At 45.1% G+C, this 27,372-nt stretch overlaps 1 protein-coding gene across 1 annotated transcript in view; it reads right to left on the bottom strand.

The window, feature by feature from the left end:
- The window catches only part of ZBTB34 (zinc finger and BTB domain containing 34), a 147,703-nt gene extending 121,723 nt beyond the window's left edge, over positions 1 to 25,980 (bottom strand). The window contains exon 1 of the mRNA XM_085613818.1: positions 25,816 to 25,980. The gene's annotated coding sequence lies outside the window, so the exon portion shown is untranslated. The remainder of the gene's footprint in view (positions 1 to 25,815) is intronic.
- Between the last annotated feature and the right edge of the window lie 1,392 nt (positions 25,981 to 27,372).

Here is a 27,372-nt window from a genome sequence, read left to right as displayed (position 1 = left end):
CTGCTGAGTGGACTGATACATGGGCCTACTCGAACTCGTACGACGACGCCCGCCACTATCACCGGTACGGTTGACGCATGGAAGCAGATAACTTCTCTGCTGGCTTCACCCCTTCTTTACTCCCCTAGGCTACCACTGACTTATCATCCCAGTCTATCACTGTTGCAGGAAAAGGGATTTCTAAGCTGATGTAAACGAGCTCATATTGACACATGGGGAGACCTTTTTCATGCAGGGGTATTTCATACCTTGGAGCATTTTCTACAAGGAGTACAATACTGGACGTATTCCTTTATGTGTGCCTAAGGCAAGGAATGCGATCGATCATCCCCGATTTCCCACAAGAACCATTATACCTCATCCCATTACACCAAATGTTAGGATCCACTGATGGAAAACATCTATTGTTAGGCCTATACAACAATATACAGATGCACAGAGAAGGAATCACCTTATATTGGGGTGAGGACCTAGGGCGAGAGATAACCAATGACCAGTGGCAATATTGCTGTCAACAAACGGCATAGATTTTGGCCAGCTGCGAGTGATACATTATAAATATTTACACCGCCTGTATTATACACCGATTAAGAAATATAGATTCAAGTTAACAGATACTGATAGCTGTAAATGGTGTAAACAGCCAGAGGCAGGATTCTTACATCTCGCATGGGAATGCCCAAGAATACAGGAATTCTAGGAACAGGTGCTTGTAGCGCTTGAGAAAATGACTGGCAGTGTACTAGAGAGAGATCCATTACTTATACTTCTGGGGTACACGGCATACATGCCCCCAAAATACAGGAAATTCCTTGCTATATCACTATTTTTAACTAAGCAACGAGTGGCCTGTAGGTGGGGGAGGGGTCGAGCCCCGAAATTCAAGGAATGGTTGGCAGACCTAACATATTGTCAAGAGCAGACTACCACCTATGCGGAGTTATTGCCACATGCCTCCAAACCCAAAGATATATAGGGGCCTCTTCAGAGATACCTGCTTTCACAAAGTTCCGATGAAATACCTCCCACATCATTTGTAGATACATGAACAAAGTGAGATATTCTCCGACCCCCACCCTTTTACTTATAACACGAGTGCACCAAGCTCAATATGATTGACGGACGGGAAGGAACCTAGTATCAACAAGGGAGAACAGGTAGCTTATCGCTGCTTACTTATAATTGCTATGTGTTCAATCATGTTGCTCCATATACTATGTTGAAATCGGGACATTTGACTAAAGAGACTATAGCTACTATGTTGTGATTCACTGTAAAATTCATTGCTATGTACTGTTTTGATACATGTTAAAACTCAAAGTATTTAAAAAAAAACATCTGCTGCCTTTGAGATTATGCATCAACTGATCTCCCCATAACACCCTTAGTGATGCTGGTGTCTGTTTCTCTACCCCTGAAAGAGACCTCTTTGCCTCTCTTATGTAGATATGGGCTGGGCTCCCATGCTGTGGCAAGGGGGAGCCTGGACATGATGTTATAACATAAGCAGTCTGCTGCCCTTGAGAGTATTCAGTGTGCTTAGCAAATATTCTCTCCATAGTTCCTTTGGTGTTGCAGTTTGTGTTTTACTACCCCTACAAGAGGACCTTTTGGCCTGGGGTACCCTGCTTCGGTAAAGAGGAGCATGGCCATACTGTTATCAGGATGAAGTGAACTCTTTGGTAGTGATGTGTCCTTCACAAATAAGACTGCTCTGTTGTCTGATACTGTATGCACACTCTGAAGCCCGGTTTTATAATCACAATTTATACGCTGTATCTTCCTATTTAGCTGTCCTAAGCAGGACTGGCTCTACACAGAAGCACACAATGCATCTAGAAGATAATGTTTTAGAGACTCCAAAGATATCCCAAAACTAAACTACTGTCGTCTGTCGACTCCAAAAAGGAAAATATGGATCTTGAGGTCCATATATTTCTAGACACACTACAGATGGGGGTATTTTTCCCCCAAACATTTTTGCAACAGAGCGCCAAATGCCTGTTTTAATATGATTTTTTCCATTAGTAAAACTTTTTTGAGCATCTATTGCAAACATCAGAAAAGCTTTACAAAGGTTGCAGAGGCTGTAAATTTGACTAAAATAGCAAAAAGGGATTATTATTTCTAGTAAATCAGAGCACAATCAAAGTGAGCCACCCCCATTCCGACCACATTTACTACTAAAAAGTAAACTTATATGTGGGAGGATCTCCCTATAGAAAAGATAGGTGAGGTGGTGATTTACACACATCGGTTTGTAAATTGCACTTTGTAGTTAGTAAGAATAAAACGTAGTAAGAGCAAAAAAAGAATTCCATCATATTTCTGTAATAGTGCGTTCTGGGAATGTAGGTGAGAGCAAGTCACATCTCCAAGTGTTGCCACACATCTACAGAAAAAAACAGTCATCACATATGTGGGTGATCCGATCGTAAGTGACAAGAACAGGTCAAAATGCTGCCAGTGAGAAGTCCATGTAGAGCAAATGTTGTTTTGACAGTCAAAGTTTTGGCCTACCTGTCCCATGCAATAGGCTCTCTCACACGTTAGGTATCGCTATCATCAGATGTAGAGAGCTTTTAACATTTATCAGAAGTTCTGAAGTTTTCTTTCGCTGAAAATTGAAAAAAATTGGATCTTTTTCCCCCACATTTTTAACCAATTCTCAAATATTCACTTGGTATTCTGGACAACCGAAAGTGATGTGATCCGTACATGCCATCTCTACCTGGATTTCCTTGTCTCTCTACATTTTCCTTTTTTTTTTTTTAAAGAAATGTCGGGGTGATAGGTTTCCTAGGGTGCCAGACGAATTCGGGCCTAAATTCTGCAGGCAACCCCTAAGGAATCTCCCCCAATAAAACATTCCATTGCATCTAGTATGTGGGTCTTTGCTCAACCCTGTTTAAACCCCATATAAGTCTAGTACACCTACTCAAAGGAGACCCAGAAAAACAAACATGTGAGTCAAGCCATGTCAGCGATGTGTTCATGTTCAGCACATGCTACCAGTCAGCAAATCAAGGCGAGGGAGGTCTGGCACGCAGCAACATCATCCTTAAGAAGTAGGGGTTTGGCCACAGCAGGGAGGATGCAACGTGTCTCCCTGATGAGCTCCAGGCCCAAGATCTCCGGGCATCCTAATCTCTAAAGACGGAGACCGCCATACAACTGAGGTAGTGGAACCCCCACACCTCCTCACCCCCCTGCCACTCGCAGCTCCCTGGCCCATGACTGAAATGCCTAAAAATGCCACCGCAAATCGAGACCAGTCACTCTGCCTGAAATAAGATGTCGGATGTGACCACTTGACGGACTGTGAAAGAAGTACAAGAATCTCAGAGGGACCCCTTCTAGAAGCTACCGTCCACAGAGGAACGACAAAACTCACTAAGGCACCATTAGGCCCCGCTGGAAGTATCAGCTGCTTGTACATAGCCGAAATCTGGCCCGAACCCTCAACTGATTGCTGCACCCTTATCGATAGATTGGCAGCATGACACCATTGGCGAGACAGAGACGGGAGGTGGTGAACTCTGAGGAGCAACAGCTGACGCACAACCACCCAGGTTGCCAAGAGACCATTGTTGGACCTACCACCTCCCAATCAAGAGGTCAGCCCTTGCCCGAGGAGGTTGTGTGGCCTAACCCAGCCAGATGTTACATAGCGGCCCAGCCCAAACCAAGATGGCAGGGGCCCCTTAAGAATAAGTAACCTCAAATATGGAACAGCGGTAGTGGGGGGTCCAGCCTGCCTGGTTGAACAGTGTAGGCCAGTCCCATTGCTGCAATGCACGGGGCCCTTGACTCTAGGGCCCATGAACTAGTGACACAGCAGCCTAAAATCCCCTCAATACTGTGGGCCGCACCCTAGACTTCACACAGCTCTTTCACCCTGGACTTAACCTGAAGGACATTACAGCACTCCGTAAGAATTTTCACAAAGCTATTGCAGATCTCGATCTCTCCGTTCAAAAAGCAGCACACAAGCTAGACCAGATGAAAACATCTTTAGAAGAACATGCTCAAGAAAATGACTGCCACAATGGCAGACTAGAGAAACTGGAGGAGCGACATATCTGGCTGGAGAAGAAACTGGAAGATTATGAAAATGGGTCTAAGCGGAACAAAACCTGCATATAAGGGCTAGATAAAAGCATTCTAACCACTGCACTGGAATCCCATGTCCAAGACCTAATTCGCCAAATAATGCAGCTACCAGATGACTAGTGCCTGGATACCATCACAAGTGACTAGCCACGCTCTACAAGTCAGAGTTGATTGATTGACTCTGAAGTCCAGCTGGACCGCTCCCATAGAGTCTTTTCCCCCACCAAAAACTAAACCTGCCTCCCGATGTCTTGACACAAGTCCACTTTTGCAAGGACAAAGAACCGATCAAGGTGCTTCATGAATCCAAAAAGCGATACAATTTCAAGCAGATTACAACCTTCCAAGATCAAGGTGCTTCATGAATCCAAAAAGCGATACAATTTCAAGCAGATTACAACCTTCCAAGATATTTGAGCAGACCAGATTACGACCTTCTAAGATAATTCTGCCGCAAAACTCGCTCGGCATCAAGATTTTCAGTATGTAAACACTCACCTTCAAAAGGAGAAATACTGTACCGGTGGAGCTACCCATTCCAACTCTACTTCACTAAAGACAATAAATAAACCTCAGTGAAAGCCACAAGAAGCCAGTGAACTTCTCCATCTTCCGACACACTCCAAAGTTCCAAGCCATAAACCAACAACATCTCCGCAAACCAAATGGAGGGCACTGATTGAAAGGCATCTCAAACATGCAGATAACAGCTACGGCAGCATAAGGAGAAAGACACCCACTCTCAATTGTCAGAAGAGGACCCTAACCTGGACTTTGAACCACGCATGAGATTGAATATATATCCGACAACTCTTCCATTATCTTTGGCTTTAATTTTGCTCAACTACATCTAAAAGTACTAAGGGGCACCACCACAATAGGGTTCCGCGAACTTCATCCCCGCATTTGACCTACTTGCTCTGTTAACTCTGATTCGGCCTCCCATTACAGCAGACTGCGGAGACCGTGAACAATACGCATAAGCGGCCCTACCATCTCTTGCCGAATTTGAATGTGTGGTAAAATGTTTGTATTTCTGATTTTTATGAGATTTGTTTATCACCTACTGCAATGACTATGCTATCAACTGCCACCCTTAATATACAAGGCCTCAACTCCCCCATGAAATGGGGAGCCCTGCTCAAATGGGTATGCCATAAAATGCACTTTTACTTTAAGAAACATATCTAGTGGATAAGGATACCGCTAGATTGAGATAATATTGGTACTCAACACAATACCATGCTTCAGCCCCCCAGGGTGTGGCGATCATACTGTAAAGGAGCCTGTCATTCACACTACATGTCAAAATGACAGACTAGGACTCGACTGCACAACACACCTAACACTTCTGTCCATCTATGGACCGAACAACCAGAATTGTTCCGTAAGGGACCTGTGCTACTTGGGGGAGATCTCAACATGACCCTAGATCCACACTAGGATATGGCAACACCAGGGGACCTTTAAATGCTCACACCCAGTCCTCCCTCCAACACGGAATGGACGATCAACAACTAATTGAGATATGGCGCTCCCAACATGGAAGGGAACGAGATTACTCATTCTAGTCTAATATACACAGGTCCTTCTCTAGGATCGACTACTTGAGAGCTGATAGTAACTTGGCTCTCCAAATCCTTGATACTAACATAGGCACCGCAGTCCTAGCGGACAATTTAGTAGTCACGGTGCACTAGATTCTTCTCCAATGACCGCCTCAACAACGATGGGCAATTAAAAATTGCATTTTATGACTTAACCTTGCGTGAGTCGATCCAAGAGACCCTAGAGAATTAGTTTAAAGAAAACAACAATGGGACCATGGCATGGAATAGGGTATGGGATGCGTCAAAGGCAGTCATTTGGGGGAGATCTTCTTTATTTCTCTTTCACTCTCTTTCTCTCGCTCTCTCTCTCTCTCACACAAATTGCCCGCTTCACCCGAACAGACCTTCAGAAAAAATAGATCTTGAAAACAAGATACAAGACTTTGAACTCCGCCACAAACAAAATGGATCTCAGGGAGTGTATCGAGAACTGAGACTAGCCAGGAGAGAACTAGAATATCTTTTAATAAAAGAGATGGCCAAAAAAAGCTTTACAAGAACCAGAAATACTATGAGAAATGTAACAAAGTAGAGAGCTGCGGAAACGTCAAACATGGAACAACATAACGAAAATAACAGATGAAGCGGGACACACACATACATCATCATCTATAATGACAGCATTTTACTACCATTACTACTCATCCCACTATGCAGCGCAACATCTGAACAGAACAACACAAGATGTTTATCTTGAAATCCCGGTTTCCCCCCAATGCAGGGGATCTAAACGTCTCAATATTCTACAGCTCTATAACGAGAGGCAAACTTAGGAACGTCATAAAAAAACTCAAACCCTATAAACAGACATGGCCAGATGGGTTATCAATGTCCTTTTGTAAAGCATACATTAATATACTAACACCTACACTCATGACTACATACAACTCATTTTTATAAACTGGAGAACTTACTTCCACAATGACGAGCTCACTCTCACCCGATTACTAAAACCAGGTTAAGACCCCGCCTCTTGCTCTCATATAGGTGGATTGTGCTGCTAAACTTAGATGTGAAAATCTTTGCATTTATCCTAATCTCACAAATACACGATGCCTTGCCCCTACTAATACATCGACAGGCGAGTGACAACACCAGGTTAGAATATGATTTAATTGAGGAAGCAAACAAACACTATACACAAATTGTTCTTCTCTCGCATGACGCAGAACAAGCCTTTGATAGAGTAAACTGACAATTTTCAGTGAAAATAGGCACCAAAACAAGGTTGGGCCCGAACCATACCAAACTTATACTGGTTAATTTTTGGACAACCTACATCCCAGTTAAGAATCAATGGCGAATTGTCAGAAATACTGACACTGCAGAGAGGAACGCGACAAGCTGTTCCCTATACCCCCTCCTTATTTTCACCCTTACCACGGAGGCCTAATACACAAAATTAAACCAAATAGAGAGTTCCACGACCTCCGACTGGGCCCTAATGAAAACAAGCTGGCCCTGTTTACAGATGATGTGCTTGGTTTTTTCACATACCTCTATCCCGGTGTTTGTCCGAGAACTAGAATTATTTGAGCGGATCTTAGGATTTAAGATAAACTACTCCAAATCTTCCACACTACGAATGGCAGAACCACAAGAGCTTTCCAAACCAATAATACAGAGAGAGGGTTTTACTCAAATACCTTGGGAGGCACCCTAACAAAAGAAGCAACACATACATATGAAGCCAATATTCCACCACTACAAGATGTCCTATATAAAGACCTGTACCGATGGGAGAAGTTAGAGATATCCTGGGCGGGGCGAGTCTTGAGCGTCAAGATGAACTTTCTAGCTAGACTACCGGTTTTTGCCCTCTTCCTTCCATCAAACAAATTCAACAAAAACACCTCACTTTTGTCTTGGGCAAAAAAGCTCCAAGGGTGGCCAGAAACACCCTTTTCAAGAAACCAGTGGACGATGAATTAGCGTTCCTCAACATTACAAGACACATACAGGCAGCACAACTGCGTGAAGTTTTAGACTGGCAACAGACCCCTCTCACTACACTCAACACGAAGGAGAACAATATTACACCAAGATGTTTTATGGCTACCATGCAAACATTGGCTAAGCTCACCCAACTTACTCAATTCAACAGCGATTCTTTTAGAACACAGAGAATCTGTTGCCCACATTCGAGGTATCACCTCTTTCTCATCCTCAATAACACCGGTCACCCAGAACCCAGAGTTTCTGATGGCCAACGAGATCTAGGCTTCCTGCAATGGACACAATGAGAAATACTGCGAGCAGGAGATTTTTACAAAGACGGAACTTTAATGGCTAAAGACGCTTGCATAGATTTCTTTCAACTCTTGTCCCACAATTACTATTGTCTACCCCAGGTGCCCTGGATGAGAGACCAAGGAATTCAAAATGAAGCTCTTAGAGATAAAACACAATTTGAACGGGTGCACTGTGACAAAACAAATATTTACAATGCAATAGGTCTTGCAATTGCGAGCGCTTGAGCTATTGGCATTGTAAATGGCAATGCCTTTTTATAAAAAAATTACAAGGCATTGTCATTCACAATACCAATAGTTCAAACTTTTGCAAAAGCAATACCTATTGTATTGCAGAGCGTGGTGTCCATGAAGCGGGCGCCACGCTCATTATTAAAGTTTTTTTTTTTTTTTTAAATGAAAATCGAGCACGGTGTCCCTGAAGCGGGTGCCGCACTCATTACTAAAGTTAAAAAAAACAAAAATAATTAAACCGAGCGCGGAGTCCCTGAAGCGGACGCCGCGCTCAGTATTAAAGTACACAAAAAGATTATTGTACCTGAGAGTGTTATCCCTGAAGTGGGCGGCGTGCTCAGTGTTAAATTAAAAAATAAATAAACGGAGCGCGGTGTCCCTGAAGCAGACGCTGCGCTCAACATCAAAGTTTTTAAAAAATACATTTAAACTGAGTCTGGGAGTGGGTGCCTCTTTCAGCATGCACATACAAAAAAAAAAAAAAGCAGCCGACATCATCCTCATCACTGTCCATAAACAAAATAGTGCTCACCCACTAGATAAAGTCGACTGTGTAACAAGCCAAGTAAAAGGTCCAGTCGTTTTGGGAGGTACCAAATGAAGACAAGGTGGTACCAAGGAGGGACTAACAAGCCTATTTACGAATCTGAAGCCAGCATTTAAGACGGACAATGACACAAGCCAATGACAAATGTGGGCGGAGAGTGAGAGGGGCTGCTAGTGCATACCGTAATACAGCATGCCTCGCAGTGCAAGCGCGCTGCCGCTAGGCTCGACCTAAAAAGGGGACATCCCTATTTTAGACAGCACTTAACCAAGCACACACGGTGCAACCCCTCACTTCCACATATGCATGGAGTAGCGATCTAGGCCACAAAATATCTGAAGACACACGGGATCAGGTATGGACTAGGGCAGTCAAATCATTCATCTGCACATAACATACGAAAAACTCCTACAAACTACCAACAAGGAGGTACCTCACACCTGCCCTGTTTAACGCTATTACAGGAGGATCCACTCTGTGCTGGAAGGGGTGTGGGGAGAGAAGTGGCATGCTGTGTGGTGGTCACGTCCAATGGCTGAAACCTACTGGGATAAGATAACTCAGAAAATAGAGGGGATAACTGGAGTGGAACTCCCGATGGACCGACTAGTTTTCCCCTTGGAAGCTCCTGGAGACAATTACGTCCACCCATTGTCAACCCTGCTATCACACACCTCGCTTAACACTGACAACTCTGGAATCAAGCTCCATAGCTCACCCCCTTGCCTCCGATCAACCCCCGCCCAACATATGATGGACCAAGTTGTGGGCAGTCTATACCAATGAAAATTTGATAGCAATAATACATGATACACCTCACAAATTCGAGAAAACATGGGTGCCATTCCAAAACTACATAAAAGTGGGAAAAGATATCGGGGAGATGAGCCGGGTAGACCGCCTGCTCTCCACAGGTCAGGAATGGATGGAATATCCTCAACCCCAGAACCAGACTCCTTCAGCGACGCCCTCTGACCCACCGCCCATCCTCCATCCGACCACAATAGGAACGCCACTCCGGGGGTAACTCCTTATAACCCCTAACCATGACCTATTGGACACCATATCCCGTCCAACACACCACACCCGACTGTAAACATTTACAGAAATTGCTTGGAATTATGTAATAGTGGGACTAAATCTTGGCAATCCAAAACATGGGGAAAAAAATAAAAGTTTTTTTTTTAAAGAAGTGTGGGTGTTGAAAATATATGTTTATGGTATGCTTTCATACAAACGAGGTGCGATACTTGTGACAAAAAATGTATAGCCTAAATTGCAATTTCACTTGCTTTCCAAACGTCTCAAATGTACTGCACCTAGTTTATCATCTGTGGACAATCTAAGCCCACAGAAATCCATACATGATATACCCCCACATTCAGAAGACCTACAAAAACATCAAACATAGGTGGTTTGAGTGGGGAGTAATGCCTTGGTAGAGAGATGTGCCTGTGCAAGGGAGACTAGACAAAATTGCCACGTGAAGGAAACAAAATAACTTAAAATTTGGCAAACCTCATGTTCAGTGAATTTATCCTGCCAAACAATCAGGGCGTGGGAGGTTTGGTACAGAACAAGTATGTTTCGTATATGTTGAAAATATGTGGTTGTGGTATGGTTCAAGCCCAGAGGAAAAATCTTCAACAACAAAAAATTAAATGTACCCTAAACCAGCATACCGCTTTAAGTTGATTTCAAACTTTCCCAAACGCACATTACAAACTGAATTGTCAGCAAGCTCCTCGGTCCCAGAAAAAAGCCATGCATATATGTCCCCCATGCTCAGGAGACAAAGATGAAAACAGATTGCGAACAAGTTGTATGCCAAACGTTCTGAGGTTACCTTTCACAAAAAGATTTTGATTTTATATTATCTATACTTGACTTTCACCGGCTGTTATGGGTAACCTAAGGAGTTGGGTATCATGCAAGCCACATCCACATCCACATAGCCTCAGCTGGGAATCTAGATTTTAGAAATGTCTGAGGTTGGTAGGTTCCGTCCATCATCTTGTGTGTTTTGCTGTTCACCCTATGTGGGAAGGGTATGCCCAGACATGGGTCCCGTGCTCACTACGCCACTGGAGTCAAGCTATCCTGGCTGAAGAGGGGTGAAATCCCGAAACCGGTCCTAGGATGCTTGATTCTGGTCCAGGGAAGACATGGATTGGCAGTTCGGGCTGGACTGTTCCCATGAGGCACAGGGTCAAGACTAATTTGCACATGGCCATGTCTGAACTGGGGTGGCGTGGTGAGCCAAATAACGATGGATTAAACCCAGATCTGTGACTGGGGGTGAATGTTTTGCCAATGTGCAACATTCCGTCCATCATCTTGTGTGTTTTCCTTGGTGCAGGCCAACCTCGCGCCCAAACCCTGCAGTCAACCCATATGAACGATGTCCCATCAAAAACATTTGGTGGTGTCTAGTTTGTTGATTCCTGCTCAAGCCCATTTAAATCCCATACAAGCCTGGTACTTCCACACAAAGTGGAACACAGATTGTGGTCAGGTTTTGGCACATACATGTTTCTGCACAAGTAAAATGGCGGGAACTATGTTTTGGATAAAAAATTCTATAAATCTGACAAACATGATAAGCGCTCTGTACTTGCCAGCCAGCAATAGAAACCCTAAGATGTATAGATGCTGAAAATATATGGTTGTGGTAAGTTTGTTTTCTTCCAGACCAGGAGTGATACTTGAGAGCAAAAGTCAGGAACACTAAACCAGCATTTCACTTTCAGTTCTTTTCCAATTTGCCCAAGTGAAATGCAGCAACTTCATTGCCTGTGGGCACCCGCATCCATAGAAAACCCATATTTATGCCTGGGACCTCCACACTGAGACCTAAAAGAGAAGATTGAGGGGAGGTCAAGCCTTGGCAGGGATCTGACGCCCAACAGCAAGACCTCAACATAATCTCCTACGCCGACGACACTCAACTGATCCTCTCCCTCACCAAGGACCCTATCACCGCCAAAACCAACCTCCACAAAGGAATGAAGGTCGTCGCTGACTGGATGAAGACCAGCCGACTGAAGCTGAACTCCAAAAAAAAACAGAGGTCCTCATCCTCGGCTCCAACCCTTCAGCCTGGGACGACTCCTGGTGGCCGACGGCACTGGGGACAGCCGCGACACCCACCGACCACGCACGCAACCTGGGAATCATCCTCAACTCAACGCTCTCCATGAACAAGCAAGTCAACGTCATCTCCTCCTCCTGCTTCAACACCCTCCGCATGCACCGCAAGATCTACAGGTGGATCCCGACAGATACAAGAAGAACAGTCACCCAGTCCCTCGTCAGCAGTAGATATATTGTCTTGAACTTGATATCAGACATCGAATGAACAGTGCATCATAAACCATGATTCTGCCACAATGTATTGCCCAGCTCCAGTGTTAATATTACATAATATATTTTATTTAAAGATAATGAGTCAGTACAATATGTCCAAATCTCGGCCACAGTTTCCCAGCAGCAATGACAGGTGACACAATAAAGCAAATGATGGCATGTGCAGCACATAAGAGGCTGAGCAGGAGCTAACACCCTCTCTTATCCCTGCTCCAGGCCTGGGATAAGTGAGCTCCTCCAGTTGACCGCTCTCTGCAACAATACCTTCCTTTTCTATCGTTCCACTATCCTGATTTATATTGTCCTATACTCAAAAACAATTCTTATATTCATATACATTCCCAAATTCTTACACAAATTCCTTTTCTAATTAATATGTGTTCTTCTCAAACAACCCTCAATGCGCACACACCACATTATCTCACTCTTTGCTCACTCCTACTAACACCCCTGAGATGTTTTCACACTTACCTCCACACCAGTTACCATCTCCACCAGTCCCACAACTCTAGTTTTGCCTTGTGCTCACTCATACTAATAGAGTAATATTCTCAAGACGTGCTCCACACTTACCCCAAACCAGTGCCCTTACTTTTCTCCCCATGAGCCTTCTCTTCTACACTCCTATTCAAGCTTACCAAACCCTTACTAGGCCTCCTTAAAGCGTCTCGTAACTATGACATGAGGCGCCATCCTATCCTTTAGCTGCATTAGTTAGCAACTGACCCTTTTAACAGTTACACTCTTGTCAACACCAAAACTGGCTGCAACAGTTTAATCTCCTCTTCTACGACACCTAGTGGTCTTTTCCGCCTCCTTCCTTTCGGGAGAGGCGAGGACACTCCCCAGGTTTCTCAGATATTGAACTGGACTCTAAAGTGCCTTCACTTAAACGTCTCTACCGGCATACAACTCCCTCTCTACTGCAGGTTCCTTGCGGAAAACATGGGTGGAACTCCTGTGTAAGCAAATATCTCCTTCAATCTGGGAAAATAAAAATAAAAAAAATACAGACAGCCATTTTGAGTTATACAAAATACTACTTCACCTGAGATTTTTAGTTTCAAAGGTAATTAATACTTACCAAGCAAGTTGGCATCTTCAGTCCTACAGGACACTCTTCAACATTTCAGCCTCTGAAGACACTGACAATGATGCTTCGTCTCCCCCAGGCCGTGCCCACCACCACGTTCAGAAGGTCAGTGACCTCTTGAGCACCCAGATTCAAGTCACCCTTGACAAAGTACTGAAAAAACTGACTTCCACGTGGAGCACCTCTTTCCCTCATTCTTACCAAGCCACTTTAAACCAAAATTTCGGAAGTCTCAGCTCGAGTCCCTGTATAAGCACAAGCACCTACTCAATGCCTTCCCTGGGCTAAAGCGTACGCTGCCATCCAGCTACCCACGACAGAGGAGATTGAGTGGGGAGAGAGTCAAATATAATAGGGCCCCTCCAACCCCAAGACTTCTCCAGGGTGATAGTTGAGGTCACTTCCACTATCCCAGAGGACAACCCAGCCGATATTTCACTGTAAAGCGAAGTAAATCTTGTGCTTGCTGAGGGTGCTTTGCCTTTACACATCCTAGACCCTGGCCCTTTCACCTCAAAATTCTCCATTTTGAATGAGCCCATGTTTGACCCGTCAGCGTGAAGGCAACCTATCACCAAGGAACAGCTCCCTCCCACACCCCCTCCCCACCCTTCCCATGTGATGTATTTCACAGATTCCCTACTAGACAAAACATGTCTGGGGCACCCTTTGCTCAGTTTCCTTGCCCGTCCATCCCTCACCACTGTCACCACTAGTCTTCTAATCTTCCTACAACTACAAGGCTGCAACTCCGTAAGGATGTGCACCGAGACCTAAACCACTGCTAAGACTGAGTTCTCAATACTACAGGCTTCTCATCCAACTTGTCAAAGTTCTGGAAGAAATGGCAACCATGCCAGAAGAAGCTGGCTCGGATGCTTTACAGGGCTGAGCGCAATGTGCCCTGGCCTATCTGGCAGACACGATGCCTTGATCCTGAAGGAAAGACGCCAGTCAATCCTCCTGTACATTGACTGACTTGTCTACCAAATCTATCTTGGATTCCACTGAAGGATACTTCTTCAGGGATAAAATTAAGTCTCTGTTGTCCAGATTTGTCACCAACTTTACCTCTCTAAATAAGGTTTGGGCCAACTTAAAACATGTCCAGAAAGCCTCGCCTTTTGTATCGCCGAGCAATCACTGGGGCTATTTGGTAGGTAGCTCCACAGGTCTCTCCTTCAACTTCCACATGACCTTCTATCCAGGAGGTCCCCATACCACCAGAGGAATCAGTTGGAGGTTCAAACAACCATCTCTCTCAACTCCTAACCAAGGTAAGACTTGCCCTAATTTCTACTGCATCCATTGGCCCTCTGCCACCTTTCTGCAGGCGAACTGCCATTTTCCTTCCAACTCGTGGGTCCTTCAAACAGTCTCCAGGTACAAGATAAATATGTGGACTACTCCAAACCAAACCTGCAATCCCCCGCCCATCCTCTTCCAATCAGTTGAATCGATCCTTGTAGATTAGGTCACAAAAGGTAAAGAGGTCACGAAGGCCACCATCATTCCTACCTCCCCTGAATGCGGATTTGGAAGCTTGTTATTTCTCATTCACAAGGAGAAAGGCACCTGCCTGGTTATCAACATCCAATCCCTCAACCACTAGATCTTCAAAATGTAGGGCATGCACCTCCTTCGAGAGACACTCCTTCCTAGAACCTGGCTATGCAGACGAGATCTTAAAGAGGTCTACTTCTCAATCCTTATTTGCCAAGAACATCAATCATTCCTAAAATACCAATGAAACATCAGGTTTGGCAGTTCTGCTGACTTTCTCTTGGCCTGTCCTCTGCCCCATGGTAGTTCACTAAGGTGGTTAGCATGGTGGTAAGTTTCCTAAGAGTCAGAGGTGTTCGCCTCATGATATACCTGAACTAAATGTTCTTAATGCACCAATCTCCAGACACACTTTCCCAGACTTTGGATTTGTCAGTCACTTTCCTTCACAGTCTGGGTTTCTGATCAATTTCGAGGGACATTCTTGCACCCCCTGGCAAATAACAGACTTATTAGGTTTTTCTGTAGACTTAGTCTTGTGTACATGCGGTCCACCAGGGAGAAAAACTCACCCTCATCGGAAAGGACCTTACCTCGGCATTGGCAATGGTGCCTGTGAGAAGCTGGCTTGGTATAAGGTGCACACTTATGTAAGTGGACACCCTGCACCAATCCAGACGATCCTTATGGTGATTTTAGTGGTCTTAGACAACCATAGAAAGCTCTCTAAGTGGTAGCTGTGGAGAGCAGCCTTCAGGCTTAGTCCAGAAGGAGTGTAAAGCAGCTTGTTTTACCAGAGCATAATCTTATTGCTATAGATTAAGTGAAAAAGAACCACTCATAGTACTTATAAAAAAATATGTATTTATTATAAGACACTCACTAACAAATACAGATAACTCCTAGCCGGAGATATATACAATGCACACAATACTTTGCAACAGAAACCGGTAAGTAGCACAGATACACAGTGGTCGCCATGGGGAGACCAAACCATATACTAAAATAGTTGTATGTGAACCACGACTCAAGTTGAGACTGTACCCAGAAGACGTAGCAGTTCCGGGGACCCAAGGAACCACCCATGGTAAGTAACCAGGCATCCCACAGAGGTCATGTGCAGAGTGGGAACACGACCGTGGGCTCAATACAAGTCAAAGGGTAAGTCGCTGTTGCAATTTTAAATAAGAAGGACCCTTCCCCAGTGGACCCTGAAGAAACCCGGTGGAAGACAGAGAGTTGGAGAGCCACCCCACGAGTGGATATCCTAGGAACCAGGAAACCTACACCATGTAAGCCGGGTGCATAGGTGTGAAGTGGCGCCGGAAACCACCGTCGAACTCAATGGAGGACTTAAGGAAGATGCCGCTGCTGAGGAAGGTGAAAGTATCCGGTGGAACCCTAAGGTGGAATTGAGATGAGAAGTGCCTGCAAACAGAGGGGACAGAGTCTATGCCACTCTGGAGAGACCGGGGGCACGGAAGACGAATGCCCACCGATGTCGGATTTTGCAGGAGAGCAGACGATGACCTTGGAGCTGCAGCTGTGCGGACCAGGCGACTTTGTGGAAGACCAGGAGCCATTCAGGAGCTGTTCCACATCGGATGTCGAGAGTTGAGGGGTCGGTGTCCATCAGGAGCACCAACAAGCATTGGCAATTGCAATCAATGTGGAAAGCAGAAAAGGTGCAGTGTCGGGACCAGCAAGGTCCAGGTGATTCACCACAAGCAGGGGAGTCAGAGCAGACCCCATGGAATCAGGGGAGCTCGCTGAATTCATAGAAGACCTTCAAGAGGACCCACAGGCCAGAGGCAAGGGAGTCGCAAGAAGACCTCGAGCAGCTCACCAGAGATGCAGGCCCACGATATAAGTGATGCGGTGAGGACAAAGATCTTGGTCACAGGAGAAGGTTGGGGCTCCTTGGAGCCCGAAGATCTTGGTAGAAGGAAGCCAACAAGCCTTTGCATCAGCAAGTCTACACAGTGCACAGGGGTTTGGTTCCTGCGGCTCCGACGCGGGATGCTGGCCTCTAACTTGGTAAAAGGGTAGGGCAGGCCTTGAGGGATGTGAAGAGCCACCAACTGTGTTGCTGAGCTTTCGGAGTCCATGGGAGCCCAGGATCAGCAGACCGGTCAGCTTAGTTGCGGAGCCTGCAGATGCAGGGCAGTAACTTCTTCACTTCAAGGGAGATGCCTTCAGGTGTCTTGGATGTCAACAGGCCTTGGAAGGTTCCTGTATGGAGCACAGGCACAAACTTTGCAGCAGACGAGCAGGGCGACCAGACCAGGAACAGCAGGAGTCTTCTCAGTTGCAGTCTTGATGCCCAGAGGGAAGTACAGAGTGCCCAGACAGTGGAAGTGGTGTCTTGATATGAATCTTGTCCCATGGCAAATCTAGGGACCCAGCTACAGGTAAGCCCTTAAGAACCCTAAGGAAAGGGTAGGGACGATTCAAGGTTCCCTCCCAGGGGAGGGATCGGACAGTGGGGAGGATGCTCCCATGTCCTTTGTACCGTTTCGCGCTAGAGCAGGAGTCAACGGCTCCCTGAGCTAGTTTGAACTGGACTATGCAAGGAGGGCACCAAATGTGCCCCTCAGGCAGACTGAGTGGCGCTGGCAAGCGCTCCCACCCGGCCCCAATACACTAATCCCTGTCTGGGTGGTGGTCACAACCTCCCTGTGACAGGATACCCAATGTTCTGCCTTCCCCTGCTCGAGCTTAGCTCAGCAGCAGGAGGGCAGAATCGTGTCTCTGGTCGGCAGCAACCATGTAGTGCTGTCCGGGTCTAAAAGACCGGTACCTGGAGCACTGAGGGCCTACCGGAGGAGCTTTTACGGTGTGGAAGTAGGATCCCAACATGCTTGATACCAAACATGACAGGGTTTGTTACAGCCAGTTTAGAGATGGTCATCGCGTAATGACGCATAGCCACTCTATGTATCGTAATGGCTGATGTACTTACAACCCAGGAGAATAGAGTCCTATGGTTGTAGGGGTGTCCTGCTCATGTAGGGGCACCCTCACACTTGCACATCCTGCCTTCAGGATGATTGAAATGGCTATTTTAGGGGTGACATATGTTTTTAGTGCAATTACCTTAGATATAGGGAAACCTATATCTTTCGTAAGGGGTGCTAGCACCAAATTACACAGGCTGCAGTGGCAGGCCTGAAGTTACAGTTTGAGTGGGCCCCCATGAGTGGCATAAGCCCATGGGCTTAGGGTGCCAGTTCCAGCACATTAACAACCAGATGTCTCTGGTCGCCAACTGAAAAACATGTCCACATCAAGGCGCTAGTGCTCCTCGTAGGCACTTTTGACTTAAAGGGTCTCACCAAGAACTATTTTACAATTTTCCATTCCACTGGAGAATTGAAGAATACCCTAATCCATAGATTTTCATGAAAATGTATTGAACTCTTGAGTTTTACCACAATCTCAAGACCATAGGGAAGAAGCTGCATATTGTTCCTCAACATTCTCAACAATGCTCTGCCATAACAAGTTCTGGATTTCAGACTTGAAGAACCCACAACACATCTTCCTTCGTAATAAAAGGAAAAACATACCGTTCTACACAACCTTAAAAAGTCATTAAGATCACTAAAAAGTCATACAATACACATAACCAGTTACGAAAACACACATATTCAACAAACTACATACAAAATGCTTATTAAAAAAGTGTTAAGTTCCCAGGTTTGGATTCCTTTAATGCAACATCACTCTACGGTGCAAAACTAAGTCATTGTAGGCTGTTGGTAACCTGTTTTCATCAACTAGATTTACGCACATTATATGTGCCTCATTGCCTTTAATAAAACCTTAGATTTCCTCTTCACTGAAGCTAGGAAAACTTCCATTGTGCATTCTATATTCCCTAGGACAACCCACACATATTTGGTATTCTTGGACTGCAGAAATTCAAGGCAACATTTCCTTGATTAGCGTTTTGGGATTTAGGCTTGTCTATTTGAGAAATGCATCCAAATATTTAAACTGTATTAAAAAAAAAAAATAACTTCATTTTTTATAACTCCAGTCTGCAATGAGAAAACGATACGAGGGTTGCACTATTAAGTAGGCGGTAATGTGCTGTTATAAATATACAGTTTGTGAGGTGCACAAAGAGACCAACGATGTACATAGTTTTTTATTTTTTTTAAACTAACACCGATTTATTCAAAAAAGCTCCGGCAGAGGTGCACACATGCATCGTCAGTGAAAGGGTGAACCAGGGAATTCCCAGTTTTATCAAACCATTCTATTTTGCTGAAAAACAACAACCCCGGAAAAATGCAACATAACGACAAGTTTTCTTGTACTGTGAAAAGACAAGAATATAGCACGGTGAACGTACTGGCTGGGAGTGTATTGAGGCGCTACAATTTTCGAAGAGTGAAGAAGCAGCTTCTTTCGAAGGGCGTGGCTGGTTTGCAAATCCTGTAGAGACCTGACTGCAGAAGTCATTTTATTTAATGTGTTTAGCACTTTGTCTATAGACTTAAACCTGGATTCAGCTCTTAACCAACTTTCAGAGTGAACACTAAACATGCATTTAGATTCCAAAGAGTAAAATCAATATTTGATTTGCCTCAAACATGCACTATATTCTGACAGGCAATACAATCAGGTGTTGTTTGAGCACAAACTGTGTTAATATACTAATCCTTTATAGACGTGTTTTATTGGAAATCAGAAGCAATGCCTTGTGGGATAACCTTGTAACATCGAGGAGTACTGGTGAATTCATGCCTAGGTGAAGTGATCCGAGTTAAAGGTTACTACAGTACATATTCCAGTTCCAAACAACTGCACTTTATTAGATAGTTTGTCCACCTCAGTATAAACTAACTAGGACTTGACACCACTGTTTTTATAGAATGTTCGCATCCTTGTCTTTCATTAATTCTCTGATTTTCTCTGCACTTAAGTTTAGAAAATCCCCATTAAGCACGAAAGCGGTAAAGGAGCACTGAAATTTTGAACTGTGAATCCATTACTCCTGGAATACACATCAAATGTTAAGGTGGTAGGCGCCATCAATTGATTTTCCCTTGGAAAGGGCTAATTTTGTGGAACATCGGCAGTATTAATGGGAAAGTAATGGAGAGTGCAGCCCCCATAGATCGACAGGGCCATATGCCTCCATTCTTTACTACGATTTTTTTAAATCATCTTCAATTACTTAAAATCATTACACGATAAAACATACATAAAAGTCTTACTAAAATCAACAAGCATTGGCATAGCCAATAGGTCTCACTTTTGGGGCCTTATAAGTGTTTAGTTATCCAGCACAATATCCTTGGTGCAACAACATCAACTGCATGACTAAACACTTATAAGGAACCAAAGGCGAGACCTATTGGCTATGCCAATGCTTGTTCTTATTTTTGCACCAGCAGGGACATTAAAATACCAGTCATGTCGGTAATAAACGGCCAGGTGGTAACCCTAATCATGAGAGAATTTGGCTGCAGAGGACTCCGCAACTTTATAGACCAAAACTGAGGAAAGATGGTCTGTGGGGTTTAGACATCTGAATCCTGATCGACAGCATCGTGTCTGTTCCAATACTGCGGTAAACGCATTCTCAGTGGTTCCCAATGGTGATGTGCAGCCTCCCCACAAGGATCTGGTGGCAGGAAGCCCCGTTGGCACGAGCCCTCTTTCCCATCCTCTGAATGTTTCATCGAGTTACGGTTGCCACCTGTCAATGTTCTGCCGCAGGAAATCTGCTGGAAGGGAGAATAATACAGCTCTATTTGAAAAGCTTAATTTCCAAAAGCCTGCCTGCTACGTCACCCAGAGACTCCCAGAACAAATGGAACACAATGGTTGCCCAAGCAATCATGTCAACGCTGTTTTTCATGAAGAGCTGGTCAGTGACGCGACAGGCGCTTTGCACGTACAAAGTATGAATGGGTGTATGCCGTCCAGATCACGCATGCTCGCACATGCGCATATCCATGCACTCAATTCTAACCACACTCCGTGGATATGTAATACCTCCCGGAGAAATGTCAATAGGCTTATAATCATTACTCACTCTGACTGACTAAGTGATGTAGATAGATGTCAGTAGTTAGATGACAACATCCGAACCTTCAAAACAAAACTACTCTCCAGAATACCGAACCAATTGTTCACGGCAGCCTTGGAAGCAAGCGCTCAGTGACGTCGCTCACGGGGCAGAACTATGTCGGTGGCACATGCTGAAGTTGTAGCTAAGTGTGGATTCTTAGCCAACTCTGCCTTTGGCACGCACAAAACGTGAAGTGCAATTGGGGTCATAGGGCCAAGCAGGGCACCAGTCCTAAACAAGCCACCCGTGACGCTGGGCCATGAAGAGCCGAAAAACCCCACTGCTTTATTACAAGCGTGCTGAGCTACAAATCCGAGCTGCCAAGGGTGGGGGTGGCAAATGGTTTTCACGGCTGCTTTGATGTTCAGTGGCCGGGCGGCTCACTGAGAACATCAAAGCGGCCAGGAAAGTGATCAGGCAGGCTGACAAATGGTGCGCGCGCCCTGCGCACATTTACTGTATTTGGAGGCCTGAAAAGCACTAGTTTGCACTTCCAAATCCCCCGTTTACTAAAGCTCTCGCTAAAGCGCTGGCTCAGGCGAGACCTAAAAAGGGGGAAAATAAAATCAGCATTACTTAGGATATCCATAGGAGTATATACCAATACAACTCTCAATAGCTGAGCAGACATATTATACACAGTGATTATATAATTTATAGAGTTAGTGCCACTCTTAAGGTGCTAATGCTTGAGAGGTGATCGAAAATACGCCAGTGAGTACAAAAAGCGGGTAAAACAGAGTGGCCGCTAACAGGGTGGTGTCTTGGCCCCTCTCCCTTTTAATAGTTACACCCCCCGACCTGGGTAAAGCCCTTGAGGGTGCCAATGTAACTGCACTTAGGCTGAGTACATCAAGACGTCCCATCCTGCAGTATGCATACGGCATCGTGATCAGGGACCACACATTCAGGCTTGCAGAGAGCTCGCCATGTACCTCACAGATATATTGAAGACAAGAAATTCCAGGGGAATCGAGGAAAAACAAAAGTCGTCAATTACAGCAAAAACATACACGCACTAGGGGAGCTACAAATAATTACAGTGGTTTTCTGAAGGGGCTAAACCAACCGCACACCGGAAGTCGCTGTGCTCAAAGGAAGCGGGTGTCGTCTACGGCCTGAACCATTCTTTTCTACTGCATACACTGCTTGACTCCCTTCTACATTAAGTGTATTAATAGAGCATCTCAGTATAGCAAACTGCTATGGAACACAAAACGTGCATCCAAAATGTCCCTCGCACGCAAACTGTATTCTCAGGACTGCTATTTATAACAGATTTGGCAAGTAGACAAATCAGGAACAACCATTTACCTCATAACTACATATTCTAACTGCTGCAAAAAAAATAATAATGTTAAATAAAAAGTGTTGGTGAAGATTTCGGAGGTAAAATCAAGTGGCCATTTTATGATGCTGTATGTGGAATATTTACGTTAGGACCAGTAATGTGCTTGGATACATCAAGAGAAAGTAACTGCTGACCACAGCATTCTCACTGCTGCTAAAACAAAATAAAAGGAATTCTGCTGCAGCAAACAAGAGTTGGATTCCTGGGTAGTGGATTTTTTTTTCCAACCTCTCTCTGGCTGGGAAGAAAAGAATAGCATACACGTTGTAAAACTAAAGACTTTTGGTAGACCTGGTTACCAGCACGTTGAAAAATGAAAACTCTTTAAAACACCACTGGTGTTTCAACTTTCATATCCTGCAGCTTAATATAAGATAAAACGCTGAAATAGTTTGGGTGTGTGCGATCTTTAGAAGGAAAGTCGTTTTGCTCCTCTGAGACACACGAATATTGCCAACTAACAAACCACAATGATCTCATTACAAACATAAAGTTAAAGTCGAGCTGTTATGGGTGAATGATCTGTGCATCAAGGGCCTCAAGAGTAGAGTCAAGTTGTTTACCATTCTAATAGAACCCACAGCCAGTTCAGCCCCATTCCTTAGACAGATTTCAACCAATCTCCAAATAGCTGATACCAATTAAGTTTTAATGTCCCTTTGCAAGTGGGCTATTCCAAGCCTGGAAATGCTGTATACATACCACATATGTTGACCTTGCGCTTAACTCTCAAACTTGTGAAACATGCATTGCTCTTTTTGAATAACAATTTGTGATAGTAAACAACTCTGCAGTCCCTCAAAAACATTCACCTAGTCAATGCAGGTGAATGGAACGTTAAGGCTGGACCTAGTTTGTTCTAATTACAATAAACATATAAACAGTAAACTATTTGTGACAATGTCTTAGAAAACCCACTGGCCCTTAGTTATGTACAATTCTGTCTCGTTCAAACTTCCCCCTTTTCAAAAGATACAATAGCATCTACCTGCATCTAGACATCCAGAGTACTGGGACAGGAGTTAGGGATGTTTCAAATAAATACAGGTGCTATACTCAATGTGGAATATTTACATGTTTTTAAATAATTCTGCACATTTTAAAATACTTTGAAAATCAAGAACTGTGTACATGAATGTTTTCGAAACACTGCAATGTATATTGTAACATTCTGGAATTAATATTGCGATATTTTAGTAGCCAGGAATTGAAGGATTCTGAGGATTCTCTGAGTCTAAATTCCAAGACCTACTGAGAAGATACACTACAATTTGATGCTGACAGCAACTTCATAACACCTTATTTTGAGATGACCTGTCATCGACTACTGATAATTGACTTATCACTCTGAACTGTACATTAACTTTGGGCCAGTTTTTGTACAACTTGGTGCTTTATCTGTAGTTTTTAGAAGTAACCTCTATTTTCTTTTTTATTATTATTAATTGTTTTTAACGATACTTTGTTGGAACGTGGTTTTGCGTAAGCGATGGTTACCTTGAATTAGAAGAAATTTCATATCAACTACTTTATTGCTTTATTTCAATTGAGAATGATGGGTGGACCCTAGTGACAAAATATTTTAATGTTTTTCTATGTTTCGTCTTTTTACATGTGTATTGTAATGATTTGACAAATCAAACAATAAATATATATATATATATATATATATATATATATATATATATATATATATATATATATATATATACACACACACACATACACTGAGTTGTTGAACAATCGCAATCATTCATTATTACATTTGCCACTGATAAAAAACTGAGGTTACAGGACGCTGCCTGAGTATATTGTACTAATGGCATTTATTCATTTAATACAAGGAAGAGTGCTGCTGAAACCCCGTCATCATATATTATAGTACTTTGCCACTGACCTAATTTTGGGGACATCGTTCTTTAAAGTAATGTACTACTCTAATCCCATATGGAGATGTTTAATGGGAGTCTTTAACAGGGGTGTCGACGCATTTAACAGAGCTGAAACTGCCTGGCCTCGGGTATTAGAAGCAAACGTTGCTACACTGGGTTTGCAGGATTTATGCCCTCTTTATCCTGGGATTTCATGCAACTGATTCGACATAGCAAATGTGGGAACCGTTCTTTGTGTCTAGTCTTTGTGATGCTATTAGTGCCAGTGGGCCCTGTTCTCATGTAATCTGCTTCAGAAAATACTTTTGCTACATGGGTGGTTTGTCTTGTTGCACTGCACTGTTCATAGCGTGTGTCCTCCACTTAGTCCTGGTGCTGGATTATTGTAAATTAAATGACTGTGGGTGCACACAGGCTCTATCTACCATTGTGGATTCTGCTACTGAAAATATTGCTACATCACGGGTGTGCAATTCGGACTCTTGCTTTACGCTCTTGACGGCTACAGGGTACCTCTCACACAAGTACTCTTGGCTCAGGATTAGCATACATTAATTCCTGAATGAGGATAGGCAGACTATACTTGTGTATTCTGCTACAGATTTGTTGGTCTGGGGGATTAGGGGCACGGGGCTGGGATCAAATCCTCTTGTATGCTCGTATTAGGATACGGATTTCACTTTGGGAGCGTGGTGCCTTTTGGAGACCACTACCAACGGGCTTCTTGGCACAAGTCAAAGCTTTACAAAAAACAATTAAATAAATATGTGTGCGATCTTGCCTGAACATATCAAGAAGCCTTATATACAACCGTTTCTGTGAGAAGAGAGGGTGATCAGTTGTTTTGGCTAGGACCCACTATCAGTAAGTATTCTCGCATTTTGCCCCCAATGCGAGATCAATTTAATAATGAGGGCAGACACGGAGAACGTGCCTCAGGGAATCACCAGGAGGAAAGTGAAGTTCTAAACCGGTGTTTATGGTATACTTTGATAATGATTTCACATACGAGGTTTTCGTCAAAGTTTGATTTATTGACAGCTGTCGTTCTGTTGACTTCATAATACAAAGATTGCCCTCGTGCACTCCAACATAGCTTGGTTAGGATGAGGTGGGTGGGGCTCTTGTGTCCATATGCATGCCGATAGTTTTCCAATGATTTCACATTATGGGTATTGGCCCCTTTCATCATGTCAACTAGTCTTTTGCCATTGAGATCACGCTGAATGCGAGTTCTACCTCCAAGGGTTGCGCTGTCTGCTGGTACTGCCCTCGCTTTGTGTGAGGAAAAAGCTGGGACCATCTTTTTTATGATTCTGCTCTGTTCCGCCAATAACAGATGACATAAATGAGGATAAGAATCACTGTCACAGATTTCCCCCGGGGTAGGTAGGGTGTCCTGTCTTAATAATTCCCATGCTTCTATTTTACGCCTCCATACATACATATTGTATTTCCTCGAAGGATGAGTCAAACCTTTGAGGCTTAGGGGTCGTGATTCTCTGCTGGGAAGACTACAGACTGCAAAATTGTTTTTAGGGGAGGGGCCGACGAGCCACTGAATTTTTTTATTTATATGCATAGGTGTGTGCTCTGTCCAGGGTAAGTGTTGGTTAGAGAAGCCCGGCTTCACATTCCGTGGCCCCCGGGTGCTGGCTTGGTGACCTAAAGACTAGAGCCCCCCAGGTGTGGGAGGCCGTCGAGACCCCCGGGGGCCGGCCTCCCCTTTCTCTTCCCCGGGACCCCAGACCCTGCCCGCCCCTTACCTCGGCTTGTCTCCGCCGCATCTGCCTCTCTCTGTGGGCCGCTGGGGGTGGCTCACATCCCGGCTCTGGCTGCCCTCCGAGGCCTAGCGCTCCCACCGCCGCTGCTTCTCCTGCTGCTCCCCCCAGCGCCAGCCAGCCCCGCCGCAGCCGGAAGCGATCTCTCCCGGTCCACCAACCACTTCCGGGTCGCGCGGCTCAGAAGCTGCATGGGATCCCCTCTCGCACCGTGGCAGGGCCTGTGCAGACTGAGCCTCGCCGCCAGAGAGAGTGCGAAGCACCCCTCCACCAAACCCCGGGGACAGGGAGAACACGGGACCTCTCCTCCTCGAGAGAGAGCACAGCCCCCCTCCCGGGACACGGAGAACACTAACCTACCCGAGAGAGAGTGCGCAGCTCCCCGGGGAAGAAGAGCACAGCTCCCTCCCTCCTTACAGGGCAAGGAGAACACTGACCTACCCTAGAGAGAGAGAGTGCGCAGCTCCCCTCCTCTCCCCCGGACGGGGAGAATACTGCCCCCCCCCTCCATTGGGAGCTCCCCCTATTCTCCCCCCCCCCCCCCCCCCCGAGGTCAAGGAGAATATTGCCCACCCCCCAAGATAACACAGCCCCACCAACTCCTCGGGGACAAGGAGAACACTGACACCCCTCCCTCAAAGAAAGCCAGAGTGTACCCCCACCCCGTAACCACAAAGTTAACACCCATTCCCAAACAGATGGGGAACACACAGCTCCCCCACCGAGCGTGTGCAGTAGAGCCCCCGAAGACCGGGCAAATGCTGCCCTTATCCCGCCCCTCCCCCCCAAGCACAGCCCCAATCCCCGGGGACAGGGAGAACCCGCCCCCCCAGATATCAGAGTCAAACCCCCCTCCTGAGACAGGGACAACATATAGAGTTCCCCAGCGAGTGCACACCTCGGCTAGGGAGAGGGAGAACACTAATGCCCAGAAACTTCGAGACCACAGAGTCCCACTTCAGAGAGAGAACAATGAAGCCCTCTCACCGCAGAGCATGTGCAGTAGTCCCCAAGAGGGAGCGCACATGGCCACTCCCCCACAGTGTGTACAGAGACCCGAAAAGGGAGAGCATAGATTCACACACCCATAAAGAGTGCACATAGATCTTTGGAGAGAGTGAGAACGCAGCATTCCCCAAGAGAGCACAGCTCCTCGAACAGAGAGCGAGAAAACACTGACCCTCCAAAAGTATACAGAGACCACCAAAGGAAGAGAGAACAGACTTGCCCCTTCAGGGATAGCACATAGACCACCACGAGAAAGCAAGAGCACAGAGATCCCACCAGATTGAGTGCACAGCTCCTCGAGGAAGCACACCGAGCTCCCCAAGGGAGCGCACAGTTCCTTGACCAGAGAGAAAAAGTATATACTGAACCTCAGAGAGATGACAGAGACCCCCGCCACCGAAGGAGAGTGCAGAGTTGCACCCCTTAGAGACCAGAACACAGCTCCCCAACAGAGTGCATAGCTCCTCGATAGGAGAGAGAAAGAACACTGACCCCAGAAACAGACAGCACAGTCACACCTCCCAAAGAGAGGGA

This window comes from Triturus cristatus, chromosome 1_2 (genome assembly GCF_964204655.1).
Source record: "Triturus cristatus chromosome 1_2, aTriCri1.1, whole genome shotgun sequence".
Lineage (NCBI taxonomy): Eukaryota > Metazoa > Chordata > Amphibia > Caudata > Salamandridae > Triturus > Triturus cristatus.
The sequence above is the reverse complement of the archived record's forward strand: the minus strand, read 5'-3'. Positions and strand labels throughout refer to the sequence as shown.